The 20,174-nt window shown below is 38.7% G+C and overlaps 1 protein-coding gene across 2 annotated transcripts in view; it reads left to right on the top strand.

The window, feature by feature from the left end:
• The window catches only part of plxnb2a.1 (plexin b2a, tandem duplicate 1), a 98,833-nt gene that overhangs the window by 42,668 nt on the left and 35,991 nt on the right, over positions 1–20,174 (top strand). Inside the window, exon 2 of one of the 2 annotated variants that reach the window (XM_079622146.1) lies at positions 6,362–6,439. The exons of the other annotated variant lie outside the window; for it this stretch is intronic. The gene's annotated coding sequence lies outside the window, so the exon portion shown is untranslated. The remainder of the gene's footprint in view (positions 1–6,361; positions 6,440–20,174) is intronic. 2 annotated transcript variants of the gene reach the window in all.

Below are 20,174 nucleotides of genomic sequence, written 5' to 3'. Positions count from 1 at the left end.
TTGGGTTTCCTCCTCCTCTGCATACCTGTCAAGCGAAACCGAACGTGTGTGTTGGATCCCGATCAGGATCTTGAAATAATTCTGTCCAATGAAAATAAAGTGAAGGAAATAAACACATCTGCTTCATATTCCCACATCTACAAGCCTTAAAGGATCAGTTCACCCCCAAAAAATGAAAATTCATTTATTGTTTATTCACCCTTATGGCGTTCCAAACCCGTATGCCAATGGAAGACAAAAGGAGATGTTTTGAAGAATGTTTTAAGAGCTATTTTTTCACACATCAAAAGTTGTCTGTGGTCTGATAATCCCTGAAATCGTTAAAATACATTCCATATAGTTTATATGACTCATTTGATATATTGTAGGTCTTCTCAAGCAATATGAATGCAAATAGTTTCGGTTAGTGTTCCACAGAAGAAAGATAGTCACACAGATTTGTAATGAAAAGAGGGTGAGTAATTTTTTTTTTCTACAACAGGTTTTTCCTTTCTCGAATACTGCCCCTTTACCAGGGAAAGATGCCAGTTGACATTTTTCTCTTTTACAATCTTTTTTTTTATTTTTTTATTTACTAGCGCTGTGAGGAGAACATGTGTTTAACAGATAATATGCGGTGTGCCGTTGCATGACAGCAGTGCAGGGATGGTGGTTAGTGTGTCCTATGAGCCATGGTTGGGTGTCACCGCTTCAACAAAAGCAAAGACACCTCAACTAGTCAACCTGTGTAAAATGCTGTCAGCTGCCATTTCATGAGAAATGGATAGTGAAATGATTCTTGCGGCCCTATATCTCTCTATTATAGAAATAATAAAGTAAAAACAAATGTATAGATCATGTAGCATTGCAAATAAATAAATAAATAAAATCCATCTAAATAAATGAATAAATAAAGCGGGTCTCTCTTGAGAGTTAACCGTCTCTAAGATTGTGAATGGCTAAAACCTATTTGCAGCAGTGCTATCATCTCCAAGTATGAAGGGCATTTTCTCAGTATCACTAAGTCCAATGATAGAATCAATGGTTTTCTCTTTCTTACTAACTCTCAATTTTCAGTTTGTCTCTCTCCTATGAAATTCAATTTCTCTGCTGTGAAGCATTTCCATGGGTACCATCAAGTGTTTTATTTTCAGAATCGGTCTCTGAATGCCCCCCCCCCCAAAAAACGCACGCACACACTATTTCTTATTCCCATCTTAACACAAGCAATATGGAAAAGTGGAATTTGCAGTTAGACCGTTGCTCTCTCCACACCGGTACCAGGTCTCGCGCTCGTTGTCCTCTCGTGTTAAACCGTGTCGTCTCGCTCAGGCGCTAAAGTCGCGGTGTTCTGGGTTGTTGTTGCCATGGGAGCAGGTTCCTGAGCGATGCTGCCAGCTCTTTCCTGCCTCAAGCTTTGCAGTGGGTGTGTGAGAAAGCGGGCATCATTGGAGCCTGGCCCAGTATGTCTCTCTCTTTCTCTCTCTCTCTCTCCCCCCCCCCCCCCTTTTTTCCATCTCCTACTCTTTCAGTCTCTGATGGCATGTCTTGATATGAGTCTTTAATGCCCCAGTTCACATATGCCACCAGTTTACTTTACCATTTTACCATGGGAATTGTGCCCTCACATATTCACATAGACAAACTGCACTCCATGGATCAACAGTGCTTATTATTGATGTACTGGTACATGTCGGGGGGTTGATTAGTCAGTAGAATGTTGTTTTATGGTGTGTTTATTGCTGAGAATAAACATCAAAACCTTCCTTCCAGTAAAAGGCTCTTACTGGTATGTCATACACTGCAAAAAAAACAACAATTTATTTAATATATAAAAATAATATATAAATGTATAATGGACCGTTTTAACGGTCATCAGCATCTTAAATCCTGCAAGTTTTTTTTTTTTTTTTAAATAAATATAGGCTATGTATATTTGTAACACTATACTTAGTATTATATTTCCTTTGCATCCAATTGCAAAAAAATAGTTAACGCTGCTGTTAGGGTGTTTCTAATGCAGTGAGTATTGGAGTGATGGTAAAGTTGGCGTCTTTCTTTTATGATCTCTCTCTATTTTTTTTTCCTCTTTTGAAAGTTGTGAAAGCACTATTGTGGAGTTTCTTTTGCTATTTGAGCAAATGGGAACTATATGACGACTTCCGCTTCTGACAAACCTGGAAATGTGAAAAGGGCCTATATTTGAAAATAATTTGAAATATGTATACACACATTACAAACTAGTGTGTTGTTGACTACAAAACTGTTCAAATGTTTTGGGTCGGTAACGTTTTTTTAAAATATATTTGAAAGAAGTCTCTTATGCTCCCCAAGGCTGCATTTATTATGATAAAAAATACAGTTAAAAAAGTAATATTCAGAAATATTAATATTATTTGCAATTTAAAATAGATGTTATTAGCAAATAAATAGCAACATTTTCATTTTTCCAGTCTTCAGTGTCCCATGATCCTTCAGAAATCATTCTGATATGCTGATTTTCTGCTCAAGAAACCTTTCTTAGAAATGTTTAAAACTTGAGCTGCTTAATATTTTTTTTTTCACGATTCTTCGAAATGAACAGCATTTATTTTTCAAGATTAAATATTTATTAGTGTTTACTGTCATTTTTGATCAACTTAATGCGTCCTTGCTGAATAAATAAGTAATATCTTTTTAATAACCTTGAGGTTTGGAATCCTGAAAAAAAAAAGAACACAGAAAGTTTAGTGCAAAATGATGCATTGCTAGCCGTCGGCTGTTACATGCTCAGTCGTGTCCTCACAGGTCAACAGGGTCTGTGAATGTGTGTGTGATTTGTATGTGTGTATGCTCAGTTATCACATTCTCACACACACCCACCTGTAAAAACATAGTCTCGGAACCATGTGGTAGTTTCATGAAGTCTTGCTGCATTTAAGATCTCATTTATCACTGTGTGTGTGTGTGTGTGCGTGCATGTTGACAGAGTTTCAGTGCCTGGGAGCCATAAGCCCCATAGATGGAGCGGCTAGTCGAGGCAGAAAACATGGAGCTCGATGATGGTATGTGAGTTTTTTTTTTGGTCCATGGACCTCTGGATTACTCTGGAGATGCACTGTTGTGAGAAAGACAGAGATTGCATTTTGAAGAAGGACTTGGTGTTAATCGGATCTCACATTTTCACGGACAGTGCAGGTGCTGATGCCAGAGCCAGTGCCCAATCCAACCAATTCTGTGAATTTTCACAGAAGAAAATGCGTTTTTAAGCTGGAAAAATGGTCTCTGAACTGTTCCCTTAGACCTGCTGATCTTGGCTCAGGAACTACTATTGATAATGTAGTTTTCAAAACAACAACTCAATGCAAAACCAAACTACATTATTATTTTATTATATAGAATAGCTCAATGTAATTTGAATTGAAACGAAAGCCATCTCTGAAAGATACAAAATTAAATTACTTTGGGTGTAAAACAAACAAACATGGAAATGTGGTAACGGTATACTCTTAAAAAGGTCAGAGTTCCCTCGGTAGAGGTCAAAGTCCGGTTTGGAAGAATCTCTGGAATGCCCAGAATGTGAGAGTCTGAAGCTCAAGCACTCCGTAGTTTCGGCTCTGGTGGTATTGTGGCAATTTTGTTGGTGTCAGTTGTAACATTACCTTCTGCTGTCCTGCCCGTTTTGTCCTCACTCACACCCACAGCTCCGTCAAAGCATTCAGATCACAGATGGTGGTGGCTCCATCAGTGCTTCCAGAGTGAACCTAAGCTGTGTTGTGTGTTGTATGCATATCTGTGTTTATAAAGAGCATTTGGTGGGCTACTTACAGTTGTTTGCAGTCCAAGTCTGTGTGTGTTCTTGATCATAAAGGTCAGATTGTGGTTCGGTGGCTGCTTCCAGACAGTATATGAGTGCATTTTCCCTGTGTGTGTGTGTGTGTGTGTGTGTGTGTGTGTGTGTGTGTGTATGGGTTCTTCATTACTTCCAGCCGTAAACTTTCCCAGAGTCTCTGAGCCCTGAAGATCTTTCCCAACATCACATCATACTCACCCGCATTCAGCACAATTCATCCTCCTCCCCTCTCTGGTTTTGGATGGATTGATGCTTGGAAGAGGGAACGCCAGCAAAGGATCTGCATTTTTAACTTCCGACCCTGACGTTTCTTTCATCTGTCGATCAGCGCTGTGTGGTTGCGGTTTGTGTGTTTAATGAGTGGTAACTGCAGTTTTTGAAGTTTTTGCCAGTTCTTTCGGTGGGTTTTTCACTGTGTTGGAACAGAGTTGTGCGCCAGGAGCGGACCGACTCTAGCTGCGGGACAGATTACCGAAACAGCCCTCCGCTTTCTTCTGGAAAATATTTTTAGGAACATTCGGGTTCTGGCACGTCACGCTTCCCAAGTTTTGAACAAAATTCAGAATGTTTTGGACAACTTACACCTCAAAGCTCTGATTACGGGCGGCCTTTGTTGTTCACCGTGGCTTTTTTCTGGCTCGCTTGCTCCTAAATACCTCGACGCTGAGTTGATGGAAAACCCCATTTAGACTTTGTGCAGTGTATTTATAAAAGCATGAGTTTTTGTGTGTATTTTGTCTGCATGCATGGATCAGATCATGCAGATTGACTGGAGAAAAAAGAAAGACTTGCCTTTTGGCCACAAACCTGTAAGTGCATGTACTCTATGCGGGTGTGATGAAGAAGGAAAGCGACAGAGAGAGATCAGAATTCAGAAACACAACTACACACATCTGCTTCTCATTGGTGAGTCTACAAAAGAGCCAAAAATCCTGGTGACTGGCAAAACACACACCAAAATACTGAATGAGAACATGCATTGGGATCGCAGTGAAATGAATCATGGAGTTTCAAGCCCACCTCTTTACCCACACCCAAATCCCTTTGACCCCTGACACTGGGCCCCCGAAATAATCCAACGGCACGGGCAACCGTATGTGAAAGACATCAGGCAAAAATGGACACTAGCAGATTGTGATGGGATGATGGTGGAAAGCACAGATTATATTCAGAATGCCATACAAATGTTATTTATCTGTATAGTATAATTGGATGTAGGAGTACAATTATTTTTATGAGTTAAATAATGTAGTGTATTAATGTATGAATGCATGCATAAAATAATTGTTTGTCATTGTGGAAATGCAATTTAATTGTTATTATATAATTACTAAATACTTTTACTTAAGTCATTTTTGATGATAATATGGTTACTGGATAGCATTCACATGCAACACGGAGGTCACATGATAACATTGTAGCATATATAATTTAGAACATTTATCATGAAATGGCGTTTTCATTTTTTTATTTTAAAGAATATTAGGCAACATGCAGTACAGTGTATACTGCGCAGTATTCAGTACGCTGGTATTTTATTGAGATTGTCACAGATTTAGAAGAGCTGTCGTATGTGAGCTCATCTTATTAACACAATGATCGCTCTGAGAGAAGAGAGACAGGTGTGTACTGTCCGCAGATACGGATAAATGCTCTTCCACTGATGCATGGAAAGAGTGAGCATGAGGGTGTAAGTGTGTTTAAGGCACTTCAGGGACTCTTCGTCTGTGACGTTAGCACTAATGAAACATGTCTGTCGTTTACCCTCATCATGTTGTTCATCTGTAAACCACTGTCTTTCTAGGTTAAGTCAGGCCATTCTGTTCTTGCTGGAGATTACTGTCATTTCCGTAGCAGCCGCACACCAATTTTTTTTTCTCTCTCACAGATGGCTTGACCACAAAGAGTCTGGTATCAAATTGAGTCCGATAATTTTTTTGTTTAGTATCGACTTGGTTTCTGCACTTTTGACATCTATAATTCTACCTCGTATCAGTTACTCCAAGCTTTATTAGGCTCACTTTGGTGTAGCCTAGATCCAGCCTCTGTCTGAAGGCTTCTCTGTTGTTCTTCGCTGTTTACAACACCCACTGTTAGAAAAAATAGGCCATGTCCAATCAAAGTTCCTTGTGCATGTGATTCAACCCACATACACACATTCACACTCATAGATTTCGAAAGTAACACAGATAAGCCGTCATCATTCCTTCAGCATTGCTCACTCATTGGGAAAAAAACACCCAGCTCTTGACTGCGTTCGGTTTATTGTCAATATTCAGCCGTTTAAAGCAATCACCCACAGTCAATTGCGGTCCAAATTATGCTTTTTAATTCTCTCATAGGTTTCATTGCAAATTTTTCATTTAAATAATTGAATCGGGTTGCAGAATGGGCTAAGCCGGGGCATAATTGACTTTAGCCTCATCTGAGTGCCTGGCACAGAGAATTGGGAATGTGCTCATTGGCGTTTTTTTGTGCGCGCTTCTCCATCCATTTCATTGTAGTAATGCCCTTTGTTCATTCTTTCTTTCACTCTCTTCTTTCTTATAGTGTGTCTGCAGCAACACTCAAGAGGATCAGAGGAAACAAAAGAGGAGGAGGAGGGCAGAGAGAGGGGGAAAGTCAAAAGTAAGTGGCGAATAAGTTGATGTAAGGCTATGTTTGGCAGTGACGAGTAGGGATGGTATAGATTATCTACATTTTGTTTCTAATTTCTGCTTTATATTAAACTTCACAGGAAGATTTTAGAAATAATTTCAGGAGAGATGTAAGGGCTGTAACTATTTAGTTAGTTAAACATATAAAGTTGGTTTGCATACACATCCAGATAGATATATTTGGCTGTTGCGTCTCATCTCGTGCCTTTAGAATTGTGATATTGGATGTGTGTCATCTAATATTGGGTATTTAATTATGCATGTTAATTTTTACCACTCATCATTTTACATCACTGTTAAATGCATCAAATCTCAAAAATATCATCCTTTTTATTCATGCTGTGCATTATAATGTTGTGATGCTTACATAAGTTTGTACGTATCATTTTTATTTTACACTACTGTTTAAAAGTTTGGGGTTTGTAAGATAAAAAAAAAAAAAAAAATTAAGAAAAAGCTTTTCAGCAATGGGGCATTAAATGCTTAAAAGTGACAGTAAAGACATGTGTAATGTTACAAATAAATGTTTCAAATAAAGGCTTTCTGTTCATCAAATAATACTGACAAATATGTATAACGGTTCCAAAAAAAAAATCTTTTCAGCTTTAATACATAGTAATAAATAATATGAATTGTTTGAGCAGCATATTAGAATGATTTGTAAAGGATCATGTGACACTGAAGACTTGAGTAATGATGCTGAAAATTCAGAATTATGAATAAATTACATAATAAAATGGAAAAATTATTTTAAATTGTAATCATATTTTACAATATTGCTGTTTTTACAGTATTTTTTATCAAATAAATGAAGACTCAAAATTATCAAAAAAACAACAACAAATCGTACAAACCCCGAACTTTTAAACAGTAATGTAACTAGACGAACATGTGCTCTTATTTTGAACAAAACGCATCCTATGCGAACACCCAAAAAGAATCGCTTCCTTAAGACTTGCTTTTTGATGAATTGTTCCAAAAGCCCACCCACATCAACTGAAAATATAGATTTCCACATTCCTCAAGGTGTGGTGGAAGTAGTTTAATAGGTTAATCGTTTTTCAGGTTGAGAAGTAGAGAAGGCTCCTGAGAGCGTATATTACTCACGGGAATCTTCTTGAACGTTCTCTGGCCACTCCCTGGTCTCCTGCTGTTGACTCACGTCTGCTATTGGCAGCCTCCACCTATTGTTCTTCAATAAAGGATTGGGTCCATGCTTTTTATACAAAAAAGGTCAATGAAACATGAAAACAGATCCTCCAACCAGAAGAAGAAGGAAAAAAATATATACGCTGGCGCTTTCAATACTCTAAACACACTCTGTCTTTCCACCGTTACCTTATTGCATTTATATTGGAGCCTGAGGCAGCCTGCTCTTTTTCATGAGACTGCTAGGAAATTCTGATTGCGAGGCAGATTACTAGCAGATCCCTCTCTACTTTTCTTTTTGTCAGTTATGAAGCAGCAACGGTGGACACTGAGCTCCTGTTACAGAAAGAAAACATTAGCTTCGCATACATAAAGAGGGCACGAGAACTTGGTATATGTTGTTCTGCTATCGTAAACCATTTTTCATAAAACCTCAATGCGGATTTTGCCTCAGTCACTGACAATGATTAATAGCTCCTGTCAGTCACATCACTATGATAATAAGTGTTTATAAGCATATCTTTCTCACTAGGTGATGATTACACCCTGGAAGTGTGCGATATTGTGCCATTGGATGGTTTGGATGGTAATGCGTGTTTACCAACGAAACTTTTACCATTGCCGACAGACAAACTCATCACTTCAGGCAATTTCCTGAGGCATAAAATTGTTAACGCCAGCAGTATTGATGCGACTGGAAATGAATCAAAAGTATCTGAATCAGAAGTGCACTATCATTAGAAAGGTTGAGGTTGAAAGAAGTCACTTATGTACCCGAAGGCTGCATTTATTTGACCCAAAATACAGTAAAAACAGTACAATTGTGAAATTTTATTACAATTTAAAATGGCTGTTTTCTATTTCTATCTTTATGAAAAGAAGTTTAAATGCCCTACAATATGTATTCTTGATGTATAGCATCCAGAAAGGTGACCCATCTAGTTGTTCATCACTGTTGTGTGTTTGTGGCGGGATCTGATGTGTGTGTGTGTGTGTGTATATATATATATATATATATATATATATATATATATATATATATATATATATATATATATATATATATATATATATATATATATATATATATATATATATATATATATATATAGTATAAATGGGGAGTGGTCTGGAACCCTTTCTGTAAATGCAACACACACACACACACACACACACACACACACACACACACACACACACACACACACACACACACACACACACACACACACACACACACACACACACACACACACACACACACACACACACACACACACACACACACACACACACACACACACACGGCCAAAAGTCTTGAGAGCAGTTTCTTTGAGAAATTTGTTCTGCCTGTGTTTTATGAATCAGGCTCAGTGTTTGTAAATATTGTTTGTAGTAGTTATAGACAAGTATATTAACATATAACTATACATGCGCGCTCACACATTTTGTTTTGCTTTGTTTATGAGCCTGATCACATGACCCATGTAGACCATACTGCAGGCTAAGGAGCTACAATCTGCCCCCTCTTGATCAATGTTTAACAGCAATGTACAGTATGAATATCAATAGACACACTGATATATGAGAGAGAACAAGTGATTATTTCAAACATGTCTCCATTTGCCTCTAGATTTGGACAGGGTCTATTTGTTGAGTGCCTCCGTAGTCTCAAAGGTTTTAGTTTGCACTCATGTGTGCGTGTAAGTACAGAGAAAATTTGAGTCTTCTCGTGATTACTACTTGTCACCCACCGGGCCTCACAACATTTTACAGAGAGGTCAAACCACCGTCACCTCTTGTCGAACATGCTTATTTGCTGTAGGTCTTGTAGTTATTAGTTTTAATGGTTTATTCAAACAGCTGTGTTAAACGAAAGGTCTTAGGGTCCCTTTTTGGAGTTTAAATGTCAGGGAACCCTGTTTGAGCAGAAGTCTGTTTTTTGGAGAGATGTTGGAGCCCAGAGGGCAAGTAATAACACATTTACATCAAGTTAACTTAAGTGGCTAGGGTGACTACTGCACACACACACACACACACACACACACACACACACACACACACACACACACACACACTGATGATACCGTGACTGGTGTGTTGTGCTTGGTGCAGTGCCATACACTCCTGTGCTTCTGCATGTGTGTGAGGCGAGCAGGATTCAAATGAACACTCGAGATGCGAGTCAAAATTGCTTTCTGGAGGGCAAATACAACTTGTTGGCTTGTATTTATTTGTTTATTTATGCTTGTTTAATTATTTACATATTTATTTACTTTATTTATTCACTTTGTACCATAGACTGTTAAAAAATATGGACGTAGTGTCCGTGACATCACCCATAGGTTTCTGAAGAGCATTTTTGAAGCCTAAAGTGGGCGGAGTCGGCTAGCGCCATCTTGGCTTTGCGTCATCGCTCGTCACTCCCGGATGCAATATTTTTTTCCCCAGGATGGTAGGGGAAGGTCCCGCCCTTTTCGCCTCTGATTGGCTAGAAGGGCTCTCCTCCGATTGGTTATTTGATTTGGCCGTGAAACGTCAGCTCACGTTCATGCCAAACTGTCAGCTAGTTTTGATCGTCTTTACCGCCAACAGAGGTGAATTATGCTAGTAAACAGTGTGATAAGTGCGTGCCGTCAGTTTTATATTCCAAGTTCACATTTTCATAGCCTGTTTAGATCGTGTTTAGATTAGTCCTAAATGTTTGAGTGAGTTTTGTGATGATGAGAGATACTGAGAGAGAGGTGATAGTCGGTGGTGCAAAGGGGAGAGAGAGAGGTGATAGTGAGAGAGAGAGAGAGAGAGAGAGAGAGAGAGAGAGAGAGAGAGAGAGAGAGGGCATTTTAACATGGGGGAGATACAGATTTGACTCGCTTCTGCAGCCAGCCTCAAGCGGCCAGTCGATGAATTGCCATTTAATTCACTTCCGTGTTGGCTTCAAGAGAGAGACAGGGAGGTTGCCGCTTGCTTTGTACTTATATATTCATGTATATAGTTAAATAATATCAATTAAAATACTTTATATAATCATTTATATTAATTTATATGCATTATTTATTTGTTTTATTCAATACTTTTGGACTGTAATCTCATTTTCTATTGGTAGATGTGGCAAAAGGTTAATTTTGAACCTTACAGTATGTGCAAGGATGCATTTCTGCCAGCGCTCTCTATTTGTTAGATGCTCTGTTGCATTGTTGAAAGCCGTAGTTTAGCCAGGTGACTCTGATAGAGTGAATCTCTGCAGTCGTATACATCAAGAGCTGGGGAATTATGGCCCTTGTGTAATAATAAGCAATGGAGTCAGATATATAGCCCCTTCCTGAAATTATCGACCCTCTGCTGTGGAAGAATTATAGGCGGTCTCACCTGTCCTCCCCTCTAGTTCGTAATCTGTAAGAGAGGGAAGCCAGAGTGTAGGGGGACGGAGAGAAAATGAGCAGTTTTCAGGAAATAGATCCAAAGCCTGGTCATAGATCCAAAGTAAGATGGTATCAGGAAAGACGCATGTTCCTCTCTTTTCGCTCTGTTACAAAACCTAGTCAGCTGAGTTATTACCTTTCAAGACAGCATCCTAACTCAAATAGATCCTTATACGTGACTGATTTGTAACACTTGACATTGGGCAGCAACTTGTCTTGTCTGAGTTTGTTGTTAGCATGTTGCTAAGCTAACAACATGATATTTGAAACATAAAAAGCGCTCATTGCACACACATATTAGGTACAATGTTAAATTTCTAAATTCTATTTTATAACCTTTTTTATCAGTATTTAGTGAGGCAGTGTTAATGGAATACAAGCTTATTTATAATCAATATTTCTCTTGCCTCGTTCTTGCATTTGTTTTCAGACATTTTCACATTGAATTTTGGCATTGACTTTTCTGCAAAGGATGCATATGCTACCTTGGAATTTGACTAAAACAAGGTATCTTAAGAGGCATCTTAATGAACATTTCTATCTTTTGGAATACCCTTCATGTCTTAAAATTGTGCCTTAGTAGGCAACTCTTTAGATTTTGGAAGGGAGCAAGAGTTTCACTCTCAAGACTTAGTTTGATGGATATATATGCTCTCTCAGCATAGTTGTGATATATCCCAGAAGTCTGCACTGCTGTAATCTATTCCACGATCCATGATCTAGCAGAGAGGCCATGACACAGCATGCCAGCGGAGGAGATGGAGCGCTTTATCGGTTCGGAGACTGCTAGATGGTGCGCGAGGGGGAGGGGAACTTGTTTTCCTTGAGATCCTGACAGACAGTAATACTCCTTAGTTTTTGATCTGAGTTCAGCCTCCATGAAGTTTCTCAGACTTGTATTTGGCCCTCGAGTTGATCCTGCATCATAGTTCGATTTAAAGCTTTCAGGGCACCAAACAGAGGGAAAGCATCAAAATCTCGTCATGCCTGGCAGGGGTAATTTGACCCAGAGGAGCTGACAGAAAGATTGGAAGGAGAGCGAGTGAGAGAGAGAGAGGTGAATATGTGAAGGGGGATGAATGGGTAAATGAATTAGAGCTGGTTTCTGTCTGAGCATTTGCTCTGTAAAACATCCACCGTGGCTAACCAAAGACAGACCATCTGCCTCAGTCAATTTTAATCCTAGTAAATTTACCAACACCCATATTACCACCATTTGTATCCTCTTATTTAAAAATTGACTCATTTGTACAGATAGGCTTGTATTTAGCAAGCATCTCCGTTTTTATTGTTACAACTTGGGGTTATGGACTTCAACACATAACCTTTATATTATTAAACTTCATAATTTATCCTGCACTTTTTGTGCTACATACATAAGTTATACTCCAAAAATGTGTGGTGTTTATTTAGGGAAATGACCATCGAAAATACTTTTAACAGAGGCCACAAGAAGTTTCACGTTCACACCAAGGACGATAGCCCTTGTGAAATACTGCTGTGCCCCTGTAAAACCTTAGTGATAAATCATTGTCTATCAATGGAGATTACCATATACTGATAATATTTAAGCAATCATGTCCTGTGTTTTCCATCAGCTGTTTTAAATCAGAACGAATTCTATGAGAATAGGGAAGTACCCTACACACCACAACTATAACAATGACAACACAAATAAATTATATTGTTTGAATCACTTCCAGAAGAATTTTTTTCCAGCTGATGAACGAATAACAGCCAATCAGAATCCATTCGACTTTAAAGAGTTCATGCGTTCAAAGCGGCAGATGACAACTGAAGTGCGGACTTCCAATAAACAAAATGTTATTGCGTTTGTGTCAATGCTAATACATAGGTATCTTTATAGTTATCGTTCTTTGTGTGAACAAAGTGTGAGCCTTTAGGCCGATGAGAACCGCACAGAATGTCCAAGCAATTGCATATCAATGTGCAAAAAATACATTTAATGTATGGCTGAACACCCTAGAATAGTGATAGTGAGTTTTGCACCAGCGAGCACCATTTATTTTCCTCCAAAAATGTCTTATTTTGCTGTTTTAAGTAAACCGTCTCATGTCCGTCCACAACTGGGTCGATAAATGAGAGCACTGAGGTCAGAGGTCGTGAGAGCGAGCTTCTGAAAGGAAATCGGCAGTCTCTCGTTGGCTGTCTTGACACAGACTTTGGTCTCCAAATGAGGTTTTAATTGACTTGTAAAATTCTTCTATGTTTGTTGAGGCTTTTTTTTTCTTCTTCTTCTGACTTGAGGTTATGACAAGCGCTTCTCTGCAAGCCTCTTCACATCTCTTCTTTTTTCTTTTGGCAAACAAAGACAGGTATGACACGAAACGATTCTGTTGACCTTTCACTGTGTCACTTGGTATTTTGATTGTGTTGTGTGTTCTCTCACTGTGACAATGTCTTTCTGGAAGCTCCTGAGAAACAATTAGCTGTCAGATGCGACGAGACTGGCCGTGTCCCAAGCCGCCCGCTGAGGAGCTTCAGCTCTGACAGAGTATCGATTGTCCTTCCTCTCCCATCCTCTTCCTCCTGCTATCTCAGACGTGCATCTTCCCTCTTCAGTTCTTTGCACTGGATGCGAAATTAAAACTGCAGAAGGGAGGACAAATCTCTCCGGTACACTCTCTTATTCTGTCTCACTTTCTCTAAAGTAATATATTGTTTCTTTAGAAACTATTTTCTTAGCCTGGGAAAGAGAGTGCGATTCGGGCACTTTGTCAGATATATTAAAAGAAAAAGTTATGAGAGCTGAACCAGAGGAAGACGGATCCTTTCGCTTACTCGACAGAAGTACAGTTATTCCGCTAGTCATCATTTCCGGGGCTTTGACAGATGTCTGAGTGCTCGACTCCAAGCTGTCATTAAAGCAAAAGGGGAAACGGCAAATAATGTACAAAGGAAATGTGAAATTCATATACATTTTTGAGTTCAACTTTTCACTTAATATAATATAAAGCGCAAAAGAAACTACAAGCATGCAACGTCGTCATGTTGTAAATTAGTAAGTCACGAAATAAAAGTAAAATATCTATAAATCACGCCATTGGTACGTAATGTTTCAGCTGAGAAGGATTTGCATGAAGGTAAAGTATGATGCTCGTTCTATTCATCAGGATCAGTTTTCATATTTGATTTACAGTTCTTGTTAGTATTGTGTATTCACCATGGTAACTGTTGTTTCCATAACCCCAAAATGCCACTTTATTTTCACTTTGGGTTATTTTGTATGTTTTTAAGACTGGTGGCTCATACCAACATTGTACTAACAAAAACTAGTTTGGAACTGCCATTAAATAGCTTAACCTCTGCCTACTGTTTATTTAACAGTCTTACCCCAAAACGTCACATACTGACGGGTCTTGACTATACGGCAACATACGACGAAAAGGGTACCCTTTAACGTCCATGTGTGACGATTCGGGTATGGTTGGGTTTAGGTATGCGTTAGGGTACCGCTAGGAGGCGCTGCTGGTGCGCTTATGTCTGCGTCTCATATTGACGTTATAGGGGTACCCTTTTCGTCGTATGTTGACGTATGGTCAAGACCCGTCAGTATATGACGTTTTGGGGTGAGACCGAGCTGGTTTATTTATCAGTATTAGTGATATTCTTACAATGTATGTGTATGTTAAGTAAAGGGGGACAGTACAGTGTGTGTGTCAACAATTTTTGTGGATACAAACGTATAATAATAGGCCTATATAATTGCTAAATGTGGGTCCCATAGCCAAACGAGTTGAGACCCACTGTATAAAGCTATTCAAAACATCATTCAATGTAAATTGGGATAATCACAATTACAATTTCAAGGGAATAATTGACAATTATGATTTTTGTCATAATTGTGCAGCCCTAATATAATATAATATAATATCAAATTAATATAATATAATATAATATAATATAATATAAATGTTTCTGCTCAGCACAGAAATATTGAGTACCAGTGCATCAAAGTGGTTATATCCTTTTTGTGTGAGGCATTACTCATTCTTTCCTCTCTTTTTTGCCCTTTAAGACTTTGAAATCTCCATTAACACACGCACAGTAGTTTTTAAAAATCCCAAATTGTGAAATCTCTCTCCGAAATAGCAGTAGGAAGAGAAAGAGTAAGCCAATATAACCTCTCTCACTTCCTCTTACTGCCTATTAAAAAATTATGCTGCTGTCTGAGTGCTGCAGCCTCCGTGTGTTAAACCGTCCACCTACTTCCCGAGGTTCACTTAAAAGGTCTAGTGTGTTCGTGCTATGCTTTTTATTAAATTGAATCCATACTCAGTTTTCATTTCTATAATGGTCAATATATGGAGAATGGATCATAACGTTAGCCCACAGGCCAAAGCCAGATGGAGACTCATTGCATGCATATATTCTCATTGCTGATGAGATCACAGGCCAGATTTCTCCACAATCGAAACCTGTGGACTTAGGCGGTGTGTGTGTGTGCGAGTGCGTGTTTGGAGGCGGACCAATCTGCACACATACTGATTATAGTAATTGTGCGCTAATGGATATCGCTGCCACCACCAGTCTGAACTTGACTGCAGTCATCACCCTTTAATCTCTGGTGCAATGAGTCACGGGTCTCCGTACCTGTCTCTGAAATTTTTCTCTTGCTTTTCCCTCGATTTCTGCTATGTTGTTTCTGCATTATTTCCTATAAGCTGAATTGGTTTCTCAACAGCCTATTAAGAAATTATCAGAGTATTGCAGCCAGAACAGAATCCCACGCAGCGGCTCCAGAGCTCCAGGCAGCTTGAAAATGCCCTGCTTTCTTACTGTATATCTGCTGAATGGATCAGCAGCAGGGGCTTGGGACTGCATCAGATGTAAAGTAGGCAATTGTGACTCTCAAACTAGCTCTTTCTCATTATCTCTAGTTTATCTGGGTCAAAATTGCTCAAATATTAGAAATTTTAACCTTCAGTTTTACTTTTTTTTTTAAAAACACAGTTGTTGTTCATACTGGGTTCTATTTATATCACTATCAGGAAGTCACAATTTTCAGATTGAAAATCTGTGATAGAATGAAACTAAGAATTTCATTATGGAAACTCGGTTGGAATATTCAAACTTTATTTAGATATGGATACTGTATATGCCATCAAGCAAAGGTAGCAGCACTCAGGGAGCTACTATTAAGAAATAATATACAGTAAATGTATTAACTTTTACTTGACGTTTTTTTCCTATTTAGCAAATGTTTTCCAGACCAATGTGTCAAAAGACTTTACAGTGAATATTCTCTTTTTCATAATTGTACACATGCAGAGCATGTGCTAGCATTTTGTTTCTTTACACGTCTTTACACATTTGCCTTGCAAAAGAATGTCATAGGAAGCCAGAGATATCAAATAGAAATATTGCATATCCGACTTTGAATGGAATGCAGCATTATTCCTCCCATTCGTTTGGGGAATTTCAATAGAATGTGTATTGTAATACAGATTAGAGATTTTTCCACTTGCCTCATCACATGAGCTAGCATTAGCGATTAGCCTACTCACACCAGCTTAAGCAGCACAATGGCAAACTAAAATAACCACTTGCCTCTTCTATTTACAGTTACAGCAGTTATTATTCCTGATTTCATATGGCGTGTGGGTTCTGGACAGTTCTTTGGAGATATACAGTCTGCGGTTATGCTATTGAAGAGAAAGGGTAGCATGGGGAATTTTACTTGGTTTTGCTGTCTAAATCACGTTGACTCATAAACAGAGGAAGCCAAAGCTGATTTTCTTCCTTTCTGCATATAAAAGTGTGTGTAAGGGAATTGCTGGAAAAACCAGGTCATACCAGCCTAAGGTGGTCAAGCTAGTCAAACAGTGAAAGCTGTGTTTTGGAATATGATTACATTTGGGTTGCATTTCATGAAACCTTTATACTACAGGCATAACCTTGGTTTCTTTTTAGAGTAGATATGTGATTTAGATTTTTCATATCATAATTAAAGTCTATACATAAAAAACAAACATGTTTTGATCACAGAAAACATGATCACACATAATGTAGCAGCTGGGATCTTCAATACATATTTCATCAAAAATGCACAATAAATGTAAATAAACACAAAACAACTCCGTAATTAACCCACTGTCATCATCGTTGACCATCTTAATCAGGACAAATATTGCCCATAAGCTGGTAGTTAATGACTATTTCCTTAATGCTTCCTTATGAACTAAGCAAGACTACCATACTACTCTCTCTACACACACACACGCACACACACACGCACACACACACGCACACACACACGCACACACACACGCACACACACACGCACGCACACACGCACACACACACACACACACACACACACACACACACACACACACACACACACACACACACACACACACACACACACACACACACACACAAATGAAACAAACTGTAACTCTGCATCCCTACCAAACATGTCAGTTTCTCTGATTGTGTAATCCATCCTGCTGGCTGTACCAGTTCTTCACCAAACCATTCATGCTCGTGAGCCATAAATTAAGAAATTGCATTTCATACAACCGCTTGCTTATCTTGCTCGAGTATAAAATGAAAGTGCTTTAGGAGCGTATTTTTTAATTCCTAAACTCCCTGGCCACTGAACCCCACAACGTTATTAAAAAAAGAAAAAGTTCTGCCACTTCTAAGCAACACTCAATCATTTTTTTTTTCCAGCTGATAACTTCAATAACTCTCCATCTAAATCAGCCATGCTATTCCGAACATTCACACACACAAAAACAGCCACATCACAGTCACTGTGTACACAACCGCTTTTCCAGAAATCACTTTCTCTTGAGTAATCTGAAAAAAGCCCTTAAAAGCCACATGCATCGACCCTGCTGCCTGCTACCACAAAAACAATCTCCTGCTTGTGATTATATGAGTATGATTGAATGAAATGCCCTTTAATACAGTAGTTTTAATTTCAGTTTTTGTTATTCCTCTTACAGTCCAGAGGCACATTGGAGGGCATAAAACCGAGACACAACAGAAACGATACAGGCATATAGCCTGGAAGAGTTAATGCAAGATGGACAGATAGACAGTGAACAAGGACACATTGGGAGATTGAAAAGAGCAATGTGCTCTCTGGATGATGAAACATGAGTGTCATCCTGAAAGAGTATGTATGTGTCGTGAAACAGTGGCATGTGTCTTCGGGAGTCAGGAGAATGAATCCTGTGTGTCCGCGTCTGGTTTTGTGTGCACCAAATGTCCCCACCAGGACCTGAAAATTGTACACATTTTTTGTGTTAAATGAATGTTAGGATCGTCCCAAGATCGCCTGAACGTGGAGGTCTCGGCCCACAGCGCTGTGGTGAGGAAGCTATCCGAACCAACAGACCAACGAACCAGACTGTATCACAGTGTATGATGGGTAATTACATACATTGCATAAAAAGGCGCAGTGTTTGTTTTGCTCATGCCTCTCAGAATGAATCGTGGATTAACCTGCAGCAGAGATGAAGTGAAATGCCTAATTGAAATTTGGTCAAGCTAACACATTTCAGAACAACAACACATAAAAATACAAATGAATCCTTGATTCTTGCTCAAAATGATAAAGTAATAAAATGACAGCTAGAAAGAAAGCCACAATAAGCCTGCAGAGCTGTTGTCTATCTTTCGCTATGAGCGGAATTCTGTAACATAAACAGTTACTCGCACTTGACTTGTATTAATACATTTTGGTCCATTTAGAAATGTTGCCCTTGTGAAAGTGAACCGATCCAAAAAGAAATTGCAACATTGAAACCTTTCTAATCCCTGTTTCGGAACAGAGCAAATGATCTACAGGTGTAAAAATGTCCTTAAAGTCTTAATGAAAATGTTACAAAGCTGAAAGGTGCTTGAAGTTTGGGTTTAGGGTGTAGAAAATAGGTCCGTATAAAAGCAATAGAAAGTTCCCAGATGGAAAAACGTGTGTGTTTCTGCAGGTAATGTGGGAATTGCATAAGACACAGTAGACAGACCAGAACTTTTCTGTTACCACACTGTCTACCAGATAAAATATTGCCTTCATTGCAGCACACACAAATTCGATCTCTTAAAACGCAGATGCCGGCATGTACATGTAAATGCTGTAATTGGCATTGCATTCATAATGTAGCACGTTCACCTTTTAGAGGACCGTAAATCAGCAAACATCTTCCTAATACAGTTCAACATCAATCATCCGCTGTTTGTTTTATACATGGGCACAAACACACTCTCAGTGAATGCTCATCGCTTGTTTTTAAAAGGCTTTGGAAAGGCTCTTCCATAATGCCTTGGTGGATGTGCCCGTGGGTGGTATTTGCTGGTCCAATTATGAACCACTTCAAAATCAGAATCAGCGCTCTGAGTATGTAGAGCTGACTGATTAAGGTGTTTGAGGGTCAGCTTTTGCCTTCATTGAGGGGAACAAATGTCCCCACAAGGATAGTAAAACCTAAAATCACCTACATTGTGTGGTTCCCGCGAGGAAAGCGGCTTTATAAATATAGCAAATGTTTTAATTAAAATGTAAAATGCAACAAGGTTTCAGTGTATATATGTTTGTGTGCGTGTGTGTATATATATATATGTGTATATATATATACAACGATAACATATGCTGCAGAAAATTACTGATTTGTTTATAATTTTTCAACCCTTTCTAACTGATGCTCCCAAGACTATCACAACTCATTCTTGCAATTTCAACAACTCCTCATTTATAAAAGCCAGCTACATACATTAACTTGGTGACATTTTAAATCAGCATAATTCCCAACGACACATTCAGTACATCATAGAAATCCAGATGTTTAAGCTTTCGAGTCATAAAAACTCATGCACATGATCATTGTGCATAATATGTCCATCCCCCTGTCTCAAACTCTTTTCACAATTGCCCAAGGCCATCAGGTCATCCTTATTATTGAGCCCTGTTGTTTAGGAAGTTTGTGTGTTTTGGAATATTTACAATGGATTCTCTATTGTTGCATGACACCATAGATTTATAAATGACCACTCCTCATTTAATAGCAAATGCTTGCCTTGCGTATAGTATTGCAGTCAATAGAAAGTAAATGTATTTTCCTGAAATAAAAATGTTCAGTGTGCGCAGTCAGACCAGATCAGCGA

This window comes from Phoxinus phoxinus, assembly GCF_949152265.1.
Source record: "Phoxinus phoxinus genome assembly, chromosome: 9".
Lineage (NCBI taxonomy): Eukaryota > Metazoa > Chordata > Actinopteri > Cypriniformes > Leuciscidae > Phoxinus > Phoxinus phoxinus.
This window is presented reverse-complemented; position numbering and strand designations above follow the sequence as displayed.